The following is a 15,329-nucleotide window of genomic DNA, read 5'->3' as shown; positions in this document are numbered from 1 at the left end:
CAGTTTCAGCATAGATTTTTAAAAATCATGTGTGTAAAAGAAAATAAAATATAAATAAATTATGATATTTACAAAGCTCTGTACATTCAGAATTGAACTCTTTCTGCATCTCTTTTTTGAATCACAGTTGTCATAAACCACATTTTTTCACAATAACACCCTCTCTGCCATCAAGATAAATAACATTTCTTAAAGGAATATTCTACTGCAGTCTCTGAGATTTTTTTTCCTGTCTTAGACATCCATTCTACAACTCTGATGCTGGCACATTTTTTATCTTGTCAGAAGGACTTAATAGAAAATTTTTAGATAACAATCAGGATTCGTACTCCTTTCTCAATAGTCCTTAAATGGTTTATTAACTAAAAAGTAAAGGAGTAACAGTCCAGTCATATCATGGAAAGAACAACCGAATTCATGCATGCACAGGCAAAGACAACCATATCACTATGTCCGCCTGGCCGACAGCAACTGCAAGACATCATTTATTGTAAGACACTTCCTGTAATGTGTTTAATCCCTCTGACATAAGGACTTTGTGAATTAGGAAATGACCCAAGGGTGAAAAGTAGTAGGGGAATAGAGAAATAGAACCGACCCAAAGGGAAGGGGGAAAAAAACCCACAAAAAGTGTGATGTCAAGCAAAGCCTATTCTGGAGATGACTTTGGTTTACTCCCACAGGAGAGCCCTGGAGACAAAAAGATTCTACAGTAGGTTCAAGTCAGAGGCCAGAGAACCAGGAGTATTTATACCTCCACACTGTGAGTTATTGAATGGGCGTGGGGGTGGGTGTAAATTTCCAGGTGCTTCCAGCCTGTAATGTAGTTAAAGCGTGTTCCTCTAGCCCGAGGACAGCCCTCCAACAAAGAGGTGCAGATGCTGAATGTTGAGAGTGAATGCACAGGGAGCTATCGTGCATGAAAGTGGTAGAGGGATCTGAAAGTGCTAGCAGTGCCTATTATACACCCAAATGCTAAAGATGCTTAGATGTGAAAAATATGTGTCTTAGAATCGATGAAATATGGTATGGAGAATCAAATCTCCTTGTTTCTGACTTATCCCATAGCATACTTAAAATTCAGCTAAAGATGAAATGCCTTAACAAGTGAAATGGGCTTTTTGAAAAATTATTTCAATCAAAATTATGTTAAAAGCTATTTCTAAAGACACTGACATGAAATACTTAGAAGAGATCAAGTGGTTTGTCCCTGGACATTCAAGCAGTCGAATGTCTAAACAATCCAGGACAGATAATTTTGTGTTACTTACTCTGTGAGGTGAACCTTTATGGCTGTGGACAATGCAAACTTCCTCAGTAATCTATTCCAGTACCTTGTTTCTTGCCAATTTCAAACAAACCTTCCCTCCTACGATATAAGGCTTCCTTAGAATTACTGATTAATTATTGAAGATATAGTAAAACCAAAGTATTTTTTAAAACACAGTAATTATGTTAGTGCAGGTACATGACATAGATATCCTCAGGTATTTTTAGGGCGTCTATGAATCACCACAAACTTTCTGGAAAGCAGTCTTGGAATATCTATCAAGGGCCTTAAAAATTTCTTCTTCTGCTGGGTGCGGTGGCTCAAGCCTGTAATCCCAGCACTTTGGGAGGCTGAGACTGGCGGATCACGAGGTCAGGAGATCAAGACCATCCTGGCTAATATGGTGAAACCCCGTCTCTACTAAAAAATACAAAAAACTAGCCGGGCAAGGTGGCGGGCGCCTGTAGTCCCAGCTACTCGGGAGGCTGAGGCAGGAGAATGGCGTAGACCCGGGAGGCGGAGCTTGCAGTGAGCTGAGATCCAGCCACTGCACTCCAGCCTGGCCAACAGAGCGAGACTCCGTCAAAAAAAAAAAAAAAAAAAAAATTTCTTCTTCTGTGAATTTACGCTCACAAATGACCCCAAGTTTAGACCAAAATAAAAAAATGCTTAAAAGGCTTATTAAAGCATGCTTTAAAATAGAAATGATTGCCTAAATTCCTGAAAACAGGGGAATGTCTACATAAAATATGATATCTAACATGATAGAAAATGTTTAATAATGTTTAATGATACCAGGAAAGTATCACAGTATAACATCAAGTGGTAATAAAAGGAACCAGATCTATATACAATATAAAACCAACAGTATTGTATATATAAACACCATAGAAGATCTGAAAAAAATATTAGATGACATTATTTGTGATATCTATTTTATTCATTATATTTTTCTGCATACTACTCTATAGTGAGCATGTCCTTTATAAGAAAAAAGGGCTAGTGATGTATTATGTATGAAAAAAGTGTATCTGATTTGATTATATATTTTTATTTTCACTTATATTTTCTAGGATTATTTTGCTTTAGAATTCTATATATAATCCTGTGAAAATCTGTAGTGTTGTAGGGACTGGAGAGATCAGAGATTACGTTGTGGCCATGAATGAGGCCTGACCTGCATTGTCAATAACTAAATTGATTATTGTGGAAACAACAAAAACAAATCATTTTTTGAAATGAAAATCTGTATTGAAATAACTGTTTTACCATTGTGTGGTCAGATTCACTGCATTTGGTGCTTATTCAGGATTTGTTTTTCCTGCTAGAAATGCTAGAGTTGTCACAGATGTGATATTTATGTTTTCATTCTCTGGGGAGGGCCAAGTTTCATGACAGAGAAAAAACTGGGGCCAATCCTGTGATTATGGATGTCAACTTAAATATCTCCGAGCAGTATCATTGGTTGAGCAGTCCTGCAGGGCATCTGAGTTTACCATCTTTATTTTGCTATTGTCAAAGATCCTGGACCTATTATTTTCCGCCTTGAAAGCTTTTGTGTGTAAAACCAGCAATGGATTTTAGCAGAGCTGATGCATCATTGGGATTTTCACATTAACTCTTTGGACTTAGAGCCATGTCTAAAGTATCCTTCCTTTGGATATAGTGCCTGGTGCAGAACTGTAGCACAAAACATCCGGTGCGCCTCTCAATAGTCTTTCCAAGAAGCACAATATCCTAGAGTTGAGGTGAATTTGTAAGTTCCTCTAGTCCAACCACCTTTCAAATGAAAGAATCCTTCCAAAGCACCCCTGGCCAATAGCTCATCAAGATTTTGCTTAGATATTCTTATTGAGGGGGAACTTACTAACTCCTTTAAATAATTCTTATTTTGCCTAAGACTGAGTTTTTAAAACCTCTAACGTCAGCCAAAATTATTGATTTATCTATAAGGAATAATCTGTGAATTAACCTTCTGTAGCTTTTCCTTGCTGACCAGGGAATACCTCCCCATTGAAGCCTAGGGCAGATTCCAGTCCATTTTGACCATACCCCATCATGGTATTTTAGAATACACCTGAATAAGATACATGGTGCCATGTACATGGAAACTGACCGCTCTCATGTTATGGGTTGAACTGTGTCCCCCAAAAATTTGTTTGTTGAAGTCCTAAAATTGGCACTGTTGCCACAAGCCAGATAACTACCTAGGAGATGCTAGGAGAGAGGCCTAGAATAGAACCCCCCTCCCCTGCCCCCAGGGCCTTCAGAGGGAGCAGTGCCCAGCTGACACATTGTCCTTGGATTTCTAGCCTCCAAACTGTGAGACAATAAATTTCTGTTGTTTAAGCCACTCAGTTTGTGTGCTTTGTTTTGGCAGTCCTAGCAAACTAATACATCCCCTAATCCAGAACTGTCCTCCTTTGGATAATGAAAACAGCAATAATTATAGTATTATTACCCTGAGTGACTGGTCCCACTGTTGGGCATTCTTTTTAGATGTGAGTTATTGCCCTATTGAGATCAGAAGTCCTCTCACTTAGAGGCATATCTAAGACTTTTTTCTTGTGGAGGGAGCTCACTCAACTGTAGGTAAGTTTTGACTGATCTGGGTTAGTAGTAAGAACAAACTTTCAAGTGGCACCATCTTCAAGGTGCAAGCCCATTTGGGCGATGACCAGGTCTGGTATATTAAGAGGCCCTTGGTAGCACATTAGAAACACCTGGAGAGATTTTAAAATTTACAAAGCCTAGCCAAACCCCAGACCCGTTAAACCTGACTCTCTGAGAATAGGACTCTGGCACCTGTGTTTTAAGGATTCTAGGTGATTTCAATATGTAACCAAGGTTCACTGCCATAGCCTGTCCTGGAATCCAGGTAACTAAAACTTCAGCAGATTACAAAGAACAAAAGTTACTTTCTTGGATGCATATATTCTTATAGCCTCAAAACTGAAGCTGCAAACTGAACAATGCTGCAGTCAAATACACACACATATTCCAACTGAATAACTTCCTTTAATAATACTTTTATTTTTCCAAATTTTAAGACTGTCCCTAAGTCCAGTTTCTTTTAAAAGTTAGTAATAATCCCACCAACTCATATTTACATAGAAGTTACAGTTTAAAGTTTGCATGTCATAATAACTTGGTGAGATAGGGCAAGCATTATTTCTATTTTGCATATGAGAAAAAAACTAAGCCTTAGATAAGTTATGTGACTTCCCTGAGTCATGTTAGAGTAACTGACTCCTGATTTTTAAACTGGAGGTCCCAAATCCTGGGAACTCCCTCAGCTCTGGGCAAGCCAGGACAGGTGGTCACCCTGCACCTACACAAGGACTGAGCTGAGTCCTAGTTACCTGCTGTGAAGAACTGTAGAGGTTATCTATGCCAGCTCCTCCTTTTACTGGAAAAGGAAAAGACTTAGGTAAGTCTCCAAAACCCCTGCTGAAGCACCTTCTACTTGTAGAAAGATGTTGAGGGGCTTCCAGGGCACAAAGGAAAGAGAAGTAACTGTGTCTCCTTCCCCAGCCATGTATGTGATACATTCATTCTCTGGGACTGGAAATTCCCAGACAGCTGTGTCAGCAATGAGATTTGTTTCATTGTTTTGCCTTGTTTTGTCATTGAGTTGTTATAGTTTAAGTTTATTATTTTTTAATACAGAAAAAAAGTGACTTTTGGGGGAGTGCAGAGTTCTATGAATTTGTAACACATGTCTAGTTATTTGACCACCACTATAATCAAGATACAGAACAGTTTTATCATTTCAAGTGCTCTCCTGCTATGCTTTTATAACACACCCTTCCCCACCCCAACTCCTGGCAATTACTGCTCTATTCTCTGTAACTGTAGTTTTGCCTTTTCGAAAATATCATATAAGTAATCATGTATTATGTAACCTTCTGAGACAGGCTTCTTTCACCCAGCATAATGCCTTTGAGATTCATCCAGATTGTTGTGTGTATCAGTAGTTTGTTTTTATTACTGGGTTATATTTCATTGCATGGATATACCACAATTTGTTTAGCCATTCACCCACCGAAAGTCATTTGGGTTGTTTCTAGGCTTTGGTGATTATGAATAAAGCTGCTATCAACATCCATTCAACTATTCATTTCTCTAGATGAAATACCCATAAGTAGGATTTCTAGATTTTGTGATATATTTGTTTTCTATTGCTGCCCTTAAAAATTACACAAACTTAGTGACTTAAGCATTATAAATTTATTATATTACAGTTTTGTAGGTCAGAAAGGTCTTACTGGGCTAAATTCAAATTATCAGCAGGATTGTATTTCTTTCTGGAGGCCCTCAGAGAGAATCCATTTAGGTTCAGTTCCTTGAGGTCATGGAACTTGCCTTTTGACCCCCTTTCTCCACCTGCACAGCCAGCAATGGACAGTCAAGTCCAGTCCCTTCACGTACATCTCTTTCTAACCCTACTCTCATCTTCTCTGACCTTTCTTCCGTTATCATCTCTCTCTCTCTGACCCAACCATGAAAGGTTATCTGCTTCTAAGGATTCTTGCTTAGATTGAGTCCACCCTTATAAAATTCAGGATAATTTCATGAGTTCAAAGTTCATACTCTTAATCACATCTGCAAAATCCCCTTTGCTTTTAAAGGTAACATCTTCATGTCATCTGGAAATTAGGGTATGAGCATTTGTAGGGGAGAGTGTTATTCTGCCTGCTTATCTTTTCAAGAAACTTCCAAGCTGTTTTCTAGAATGGCTGTGCATTTAATATTCCCATCAGCTGTGTATGAGAGTTCCAGTTGCTCCATGCCCTTGTCAGCACTTGGTACTGTCAGTATTTTTTATTTTAACCATTCTCATGGATATGTAGTGGTATTTCATCATGGTTTAAATTTGCATTCTTCTCATGGCTAAAGATGTTGAACAACATTTCATCTGTTTATTTTTCATCTATTTATCCTCTTTGGTGAAATTTCTGTTCAGATATTTTGCCCATTTTTTAAACTGGGTTGTTTTCTTGCTGCTGGGTTTTAAGAGTTCTTTATACTGGATACAAGTCCTTTGTCAGATATGTGATTTTCAAATATTTTCTTGTCTAAATCCAACTTTTCCATATTTCACCTATATACCAGTTGCACACATACAATTTTCCTGCACCTCAGGTTCTGTTTAGGTTAGCTTAGACCACAGAGTGATCTGATTTGGGTTTCTAAGCCAGGGTTTTCAGATCTGAGAATGTCTCTGCCTTCTCCAAGTTATAGCAAATCCCAGATATCTACCTATCACAATTCTCTCCACTCCTATATTCCTCTTAGAGAATGCAACTTTTAATCTATTAAAACATTTCATTTATAAGATCACAGAATTTTAAAGGGAAACACTGATCCTTAAAAACATGGCATCTGCAACTCCTTTCACACTAATGTCCCTACATTCCAACAAACATTTTTTGAGTGCGAATGTGGCCTTCATAAGAGAACCATTAGGGGAGTCAAATGACAGGAAGTCAGAATGAACTGGGAGGAAATTTGAGAACACTGCAGAGTAGTTCCTAAGCATGAGGAGAGACCTCTATACCACTGAATTATATAGATGTATAGATCCAAATCTGCTTGGAACAGTGTGATTTTTGAAATCTAAAGACACCTGCTGATGCTCATAGCAGAAATGCTGAAAATTAAGCAGAGAGTGGAAATTTTATTGCAAGCCTTCTGGAAATTTTTGTCTATGTCTGTATAATAAGGCAGCAATCTGGAGCTGTCTTGAGAATTAACTTCAAGAATCTCAAGTTGACAGAAACCAGCCCAGGCTATTTGAAAATCATTCTCTTACTGCACCAAGCAGAGGAGTTTATCAGTCAGAAACCCTGCGGGAAATAGGATCCGTCACAGATGGTCCAAATGAAGGCACTGCTCATAGATACGTGGTGAGGGGTCAAAGAACAGGCAAGTGATAGTGAAGCACCCAAAAACTAGCAGTAGGCTGGAGGCCATCTCTCTGCTTTTAGAGTTGGGGGACAAAGGAGAACATAATGTCACTGGAAACCACTGAGAATGAGACCGTGGAGGATCAGGCACCCTGCCAGAGCTGTAGTTGCAGAGGGATGCAGCTAGTATTGGAACATAGTGTCAAAGCAAGGACAGAAAGAGATGGGGCCATCCCATCTCCCATCCTCCCTTCTCCTTTGAGAGCTTCCCATTGCTAGAAGGAAGCCAACCCAAAAGCATTCAGCGGGATAACCCAGGGGAGGCAATCTATAGGGCTCTACTTCTTCCTGAGGCACAGACAAGATCACAGATGGAACTGAGGGGCAGGTGGGGAATAACTGGCACAAGAGTAATCCAGTAATTCCTGATGCATGTGCAGGAGGAGGTCTGCTGTCTGAGAAAGATGAGTATGGGTGAGTAAACAAACCATTCATTCTTTGATGGGTAATTATCGCCCACCTTCTAGGGGCACAGATGCTGCCCATGGATGAGATACACGCAGTTCTTACTCTCACAGAGCTTACAGCCAGTCAAGAGAAGCAGAGAACTAGGCAAACTCAGCACAGGGGAGGAAGTAGGTGTGACAGACGCACATAGTGGAAGCATGTAACTCAGGAAAGAGTGGTCTGCAAGGGCTTTTTGGAGGAAGTTATGCCTCAACAGAAATGTAAATGATCAGTAGATATTGATGAGGCATGTGGAGAAGAGGAAAGGTGAGAGAGCCTCCTGAGTAATGGCAGGGCGATGAGACAGAGTGATGCTGTGGAGTGTTACAGAGAGTTACACAGAGTGTAACTGTGTAACCAGAGCACATCTTCAGGTGGGCAACCGGGTGGGGACAATAGGAATAGCTTGAAATAAGTCTGGAGAAGTAAGCAGGGCTCAGATGCCAAAAGGTCTCATAAGCTGTGTTAAGAAATCTGGACATTCCCCTAAGAGTAAGGGTGAGGCACAAAAGAGCTTAAGTAGGGTGTGACCGTTAGTTTTATGTGTCAGTTTTACTGTGTTGAGGGATACCCAGATAGCTGGTAAAACATTTATTTCTAGGTGTGTCTGTGAGGGTGTTTCTGAAAAAGATTAGCATTTGAATCAGTAGACCAAATGAAGATCTGCAATGTGGGCAAATATCATCCAATCCACTGAGGGCTTGAACAGACCAAAGGCAGAGGAAAGGAGAATCCTCTCTCCCTCTTCTTGAGATGGGACATCATTCTTCTGCCTTCAGACATCATAGGCCCTGGTTTTGGGGCCTTGAGACTCAGATTGGGCCTTCCACCAGCCCCACCCTCACCCTATCCCCACCTCCACCCTTAGTTCTCAGGCCTTAGAAGAGAGTCTCATCATTGGTCCCCACTAGTTCTCAGGACATCGGACTGGGACCAAATTACACCCCTGCTTTCCTGGTTCTCCAGCTTACAGAGGCATATCCTGGAACTGCTCAGCCTCCGTCATCACACAAACCAATTCCCATAATAAATCCCTTCTTATCTCTGTACCTCTAGCAATACATATGAAGATACTGGTTCTGTTTCTCTGGAGAACCCTGACTGAAACACAGGGCAATGTCATAACAAGATTTGTTTTTAAAAACTCCCAGGTATAGAGGACAGCTGAGCAAGGAACAAGAGTGGAGGAAATTTTCAGACTGGCCCCTTCTCTGGCTGTGACACCCTGGCCAAGTGTCTCAACCTCCCTAAGCCTAGCGCCCTCACCTGTTCAACAGCAATAATCAGGCCTGTCTCGCCTGCGTCACTGGATTATTGCAAGCAGTGAAGGGACATGAACAGGCTCTGGCAACCAGAAAGCACAGTCATAATTCCAAATAATGTGATGAAAAGAAAATGTGGCTGATACTGTTAATTTCCCAAGGAAATCTATGTAGTCCTCTGACTCATTTTGCAAAGACTGGAGAGGAAATGGAGAAGGAAGCACACCAGAGCCAGCACTTTGAAAGGAGGTTGTTCATTCCATCACTTTCGAAATAGAGATTCTGTCCTCCTGGCTGTGTGGCACAGGATCGCTGTCCAATAAACAGGAATTGATGAATGACTGAGTGGAGCTTTGTTTTGTTTTCATTTCTCAAAGTCTCTTATGACCGCAGAGGGGAAAACTAAATCAAAGCCATATGCCTGTAAAAATCCCTCTGACATCTTTTATTGTAATGGAAGATGACAATGGTTATCAGAGCAGAAGGAACATGCCTGAGTGAAAGTAAATACCAAACACCTTTTGGGAAACAAAGCACCTCCTGGTGACCTTTGCAGCTGTTCCACTCCCTAAATTATGGCAACGTGGAGTTGTCTAATGACAGTCTAACCAGGATTTCCTCTTGTTTTCAAATGTGTGCCTCCTCTCTGTCCCTGGGTTGTGCAGAATTTTAAATGTCACAGTAATCACATTTTTCCCAAGGATAACATGAAATATCATTGGAGCTTAATGGAGATGAACAAATGATCAAATTCAGATGTTAGTGATATATCATGTTAGAGGAATGAGATCTATTCCACAAGCTGCAAAGCCTCTAAATTTTGTTAACACAAATAAGAAATAAAGTAGCAAAAGCTACTATTTCTGAGTCCCTACCATGCACCCCACCCCGTTCCAAGTACTTTACACCTATCATCTCATTTAATCCTGACAGTTCTTCAGTATGGGCATTACTGTCCCCATTTAACACATAAATTCAGATAAATTCGTTGAACTACTCAAAGCCACATGGCATGTGGTTTTGTGACTGTCCCCCATTCAAGCTATATGGCCTTAATAAAGTTACTTACCTGCTGTAGGCCTCATCTGCAGAATGCAAATATCGAAGACATCTCAGTCATAAGATTGTGAAGGATTACATTAAATAAGTTATGTGTAGCACTTAAGTGCAGTGCCTGCTATACTGCAATCACTTACTGTATTAGAATTCTCCAGAGAACCAATAGGAGATATATAGATATTTGTTTTATACATATAGAGAGATTTATTGTAAGGAATTGGTTCACGTGATTATAGAGGCTGTGAATTGCCATGATCTGCCATCTGCAAGCTCCAGTAGACTCCAAAGAACTAGTGGTATAGTTTCTGTATGAGCCTGAAGACCTATGAACCAGGACAGCTGAGGTCCAGTTCAAGTGCAGGAGAAGACCAATGTTCCAGCTCAAAAACAGAGAGAAGAAAACCTTTCTTACTCAGCCTTTTATTCTATCCAGGCCTTCAGTGGAGGATGAGGCCTAACCTATACTGGGGAGGAAAATCTGTTTGGTTTCACTCATTCTATCCAATCAAATGTTAATCTCACCCAGAAATACCCTCACAGACACACCCAGAAATGTTTAATAGGGTATCTGGGCACTCTGTGCCCCAGTCAAGTTGACGTATAAAATCACACTAAATGGTGCTTTATTAACATTATTATTGTGATTGTTATTAATGTAGATCTGGTATTTTACATCTGTCTAGCCCTTTCTACACTGCCCAAAACCAAAACCAATCATCAGTATAATCATAATGAAATCAAAGCTACATATAATTTTTTTCTTCCCTCAGGAAAATTTTCAACATCTTGTACATTTAATTCATGGCAAGAGTTACTACCACTGGGACTATTTTCTCTAATACTCTTGGGGAAAAGTGGAAATGCATGATAGTGTTTTGGGAATAAAAGAATGTCTCATATTGATTCCTAGAGCACTGAAAAAAAAAAAAAAAAGAAGGGGGCCCAATTAACAGCTTCTTGTTAATGCTTCAGACTAGACCTATGAGTATAGGTAACCAAGCAAAGAAGAGCTTAGACCATGAACTGAAAGAAAGCACATCCTTGGGCTGCAGGCATGTCATTAGACTCCCCTATATAAAACTAAACAAAAATGAGTTCAAATCTGAAGGCAAAAAGCTATATACAGTTGATCCTTAAACAATACAAGTTTGAACTACATGGGTTCACATATACATGGATTTTCTCCCACTTCTGCTACCCATGAGATAGCAAGACCAACCCCTCCTCTTCCTCCTCCTCCTCCTCTCCCTATTCAAGATGGAGATAATGAAGATGAAGATCTTTATTATGATCAGTTCCACTTAATGAGTAGTAAATGTATTTTCTCTTATGATTTTCTTAATGTTGTCTTTTCTCTAGCTTATTTTGTAGTAAGAATACAGTATATACTATATGTCACATACAAAATATATGTTAATCAACTTTATGTTATCACTAAGGCATCCAGTCAACAGTAGGCTGTTAGTAATTAAGCTTCAGGAGAGTCAAAAGTTATATGTAGATATCTGACTGCAGCGGGAGTGGGGGGCAGATTGGCACCCCTAACCCTAGCATCATTCAAGAGTCAACTATATATATCTATACCACGCAATATTCTATGGCATTTTCCTTGACTCAAACTGATATCTCATTTACTAAGGTGCCCACTTTCTACCCACCACCTCCCTGTCCGGTGGTGGAGTGAGAAAGAGCTGAGCTTAAAATGAAGCCCTGTCACATACTAGCTATGTTACCTTGAGCTAAATACTCATCTCTGAGCTGCAGGTACCTCCTCCTTTGGGTACAAAACCAACTCAACAGAGTCATTATGAAGGTTAAGGAGGTGCCTGGCTCTATGTCTGGCACATGATAAGACCTTCATTAATGTGAGCTTTCTTCCACTCTCTTTCTCCCACCTCCATGAGGAAAAAGTAGTAATATTTTCTTAAATAGCTACTGTTTGGGGATGACTGAAAGATGGCATTTGTTTTTCTTTGCATAAGGAGAAAGCTAGAACTAAAAGAACTATAGAAACTTTTAAGTCCACTGGTCATCAAACCATACTCTATGAAGCCTTCTTAGGGAGTTCGAGGTTGGATGAGATTTCTGTCCCTGTTCACCACTCCACTTCAACCTGAGTTCTTTTTACTTGCTGTATGTATGTATTTAAGACCTTGCTTGAACAAAGGAATCCCCAGAAAATAATTGCAAACCACCAGTCTAAAAGAATTACAATTTAGAGATGAGGAAATGGAAACTTTACAGGTAAGGGGACCAACTCTCCAACCATTTGAGAGAGAATCAGAATTGAAAGGCTGGTTTCGGAACTCTGAGACCACCATGCTTTCTGTCATTTTAAGCTGTAACATCTCACTATTACCAGTGTGGGAACAGTAATATGGTATGACAGAGAGCCTCCCACATCACAGAGAAACTTAGGTTTGGCTCAGGTTTACAATGAGGGGAGTTTCCCATGAAGAGACTTGAAACAAGAGAAAAGACCATTTTAGGTGTATCTCAGAGGTCATGGTGGATAGCACCTGCTCCATATGGCCTATAGAAGTCAAAATCCCTTTTAGATTCCTATTCCAAGCCTTCATCCTACATCATGTCAACTGACACAAAACAATCCATTTTTTACTTTCTGCTAGAAAAGCTGAGTATACTTCAATTCAGTAACATTTGGGGAAATGGAGGTGGAGACAGATGCAGGTTCACTTTACTAAACTCATAACCTTACTCTATCACACTAGCAACCTATGTTTCTTAACCTTTCACCTTTGTTTCTTCTCAGCTCCTTCATCGATGATTGTCACATAAGACTCGAAATTCTTCTGCTATTTTGCAGAACTATCTAGTTTTTCTACGCTTCTTGAATATTCAGAACTACCAAGGTGCTTAGCAGGTTTGAAAAAGTCGTCATGCTATCAATTATCAACCTTCTTAGAATGTCGTTGTGATTATAGGTACAAATTTTTTAAATAAATCTTAAATTAAATTGTATTCTGTTATAGGAAAAACAGAGTCGCCTATGATATAATGAGAGGATAAAACAGTAGTCTTGAATTTTTCCTACTCAAATTTCACCTTCCCTTTGGAGTGCTGTCAGAATTCTTTTGCTGCAATCTCATTCAGGCCCTGGAACATGTTATTTTCACCTTAAAATTCACAACCCAAGCCTGGACTGCATCCCTCTCCTTGGTTCCCATAAGCAGCAGAGAGAAAGGGAAATTTAATTTTTAAGATAATTAAATAGCATCTGAAATGGTGGACTAAGTAGTTGAAACCAGCACTCCCACTGAAGACAATTAGAAAATCTAGACTTAAAAAAAAAAATCTGCCTAAAGTCATTGGAAAGCTGAAAAGGCGATGAGAAATTGTAAGACTGAAATCTGAAAGAAGATGGAAACCAGTAGAGGTAAGTTAAACATTTGGGCCTATTTACCCTTAGGGTATCTGCTGATTCTACAAGGGGCGAATAAGAGTATGAGTTACTGAACAGAAATTTTAACAGATTCATTAGTGTTAAAGAGACAAAAGTAGGAGTCCAGAGCCTACCAAAGGGGTACTGATAAATCTTTGGAACTTTAAAGGCTCAACATCCTATGAGTAAGGGTAAAGTGGAAGAAGATTAACCCTTGCAGAAACTGAAGACAAGGTTAAAATCATTTCAGTCCTGGAAACTGGATCAATATAACTCAAAGTTTCTAGTGCCCCTACTTATCTTCCATAAGCAAACACAAATTTTCTTTTTCTTTTTTCTTAATTTTCGTAGTACCACATGCAGCACGTGGTCAAAAGAAACCAAGCACAGGAGAAGGCAAGGCAAGAATCAAGAGAAAACAGCAAAAAGAGAGTTCTAGATAATGGAATTATTAGTCACAAACTTTAGCAATTCTTAAAAAGGAGATAAAAGACGAGATTCAAGATTTTGGCAGATAATTGGAAACCACAGAAAAGGGGATATTTTGGAGCTAAAAGATACAACCAAAATTAAGAACTCCATGAATGTGTTTAACAGCAGTTAGGCACAACTTAAAATACGGAAATGGAAGAAAACGTCCAGAATTAGGCAAGAAGGAACAAAAGAATAAAAATACAGAAGAGACTAAAGGGCATATGAAGTACAATGAGAAGGGGTAATGTATAATTTGAGTAAGATAATCCTACCCCAAGTAGGATAAATACAAAGAAAGCCACATCTAGACACACCATAGTAAAACTTCTAATAAACAAAGACAAAAATAAAATATTAAAAGTGGACAGAAAAAACACTGCTTACCATCTCAACAGAAATAAGAGACAAAAAACAATAGAATTACTCCTACAAAGTACTAGGGAAAACAACAACAACAACAGAAACATTGCTAATTTAGATTTCTATGTCTGGCAATAATAGCTTTTAAGAACGAAGAGAAAATGAAAATCTTTTTTAGACAATAAAAGTCAAGAGAATTCAAGAGATCCATGTTAAAGGAAGTTTCTTAGAAAAAAAATTACTCCAAATGGAAGCTTAAAGATGAAGGGAAGGATAAAAATCAAATAAAAAGAATAAATATGCAATTAGAATTCAATGAATATTGGCTATAAAAAGCAATAGTGATTACATCTCATAGTGTTTTAAATATCTCTAAACTTATTGATAGGCAGCAACAATAGCATATAAGTCAAAAGGAGGGTAGACTTCAGATATTCTAAAATCCTTGCACTTTACATAAAGAGGGTAAAAACTACCAAGTAGCATTAGCCTTTAATGGGTAATGGATGAATGTTGTAATCTCTCGATCCACCACCATAAAGTTAGTAAAAGTTACAAAACAGAAAATTCAACTAACATAAAATAAGACAAGAGGCTGGGCACAGTGGCTCATGCCTGTAAACCCAGCACTTTAGGAGGCTGAGTTGGGAGGACTGCTTGAGCCCAGGAGTTCAAGACCAGCCCGGGCAACATAGCAAGACCCAGTCTCTATAAAAAATAAATAATAGATAAGAAGACAAGAAACAAGAAATATATACATACATTGGTTGACATAAGTAGAAAGCTCACATTAAAATGATAGATTCAAGCCAAATATATCAGCAATTGATTAAACATAACTGGACTAAATGCTTCCATTGTAGACAAAGATTGTCAGACTTTATAATTCAACAAAGGTCAACTATAACCGTGACTCTGGTTCAGAAGAGTCATCTCAACTATAACTGTGACTCTTGTTCACAAGAGTCATCTCAACATGGAAATATTGTGAAAGGATATAAAAAGCAAATGAATTTTAAGAGATATACCGTGCAAAGAAAAACTAAAAGAAAGGTAGTATCACTAAATTAACAGAAAAAGATATA

The sequence above is a fragment of the Colobus angolensis genome, unplaced genomic scaffold (assembly GCF_000951035.1).
Source record: "Colobus angolensis palliatus isolate OR3802 unplaced genomic scaffold, Cang.pa_1.0 Scaffold37, whole genome shotgun sequence".
Taxonomy (NCBI): Eukaryota; Metazoa; Chordata; class Mammalia; order Primates; family Cercopithecidae; genus Colobus; species Colobus angolensis.
The sequence above is the reverse complement of the archived record's forward strand: the minus strand, read 5'-3'. Positions refer to the sequence as shown.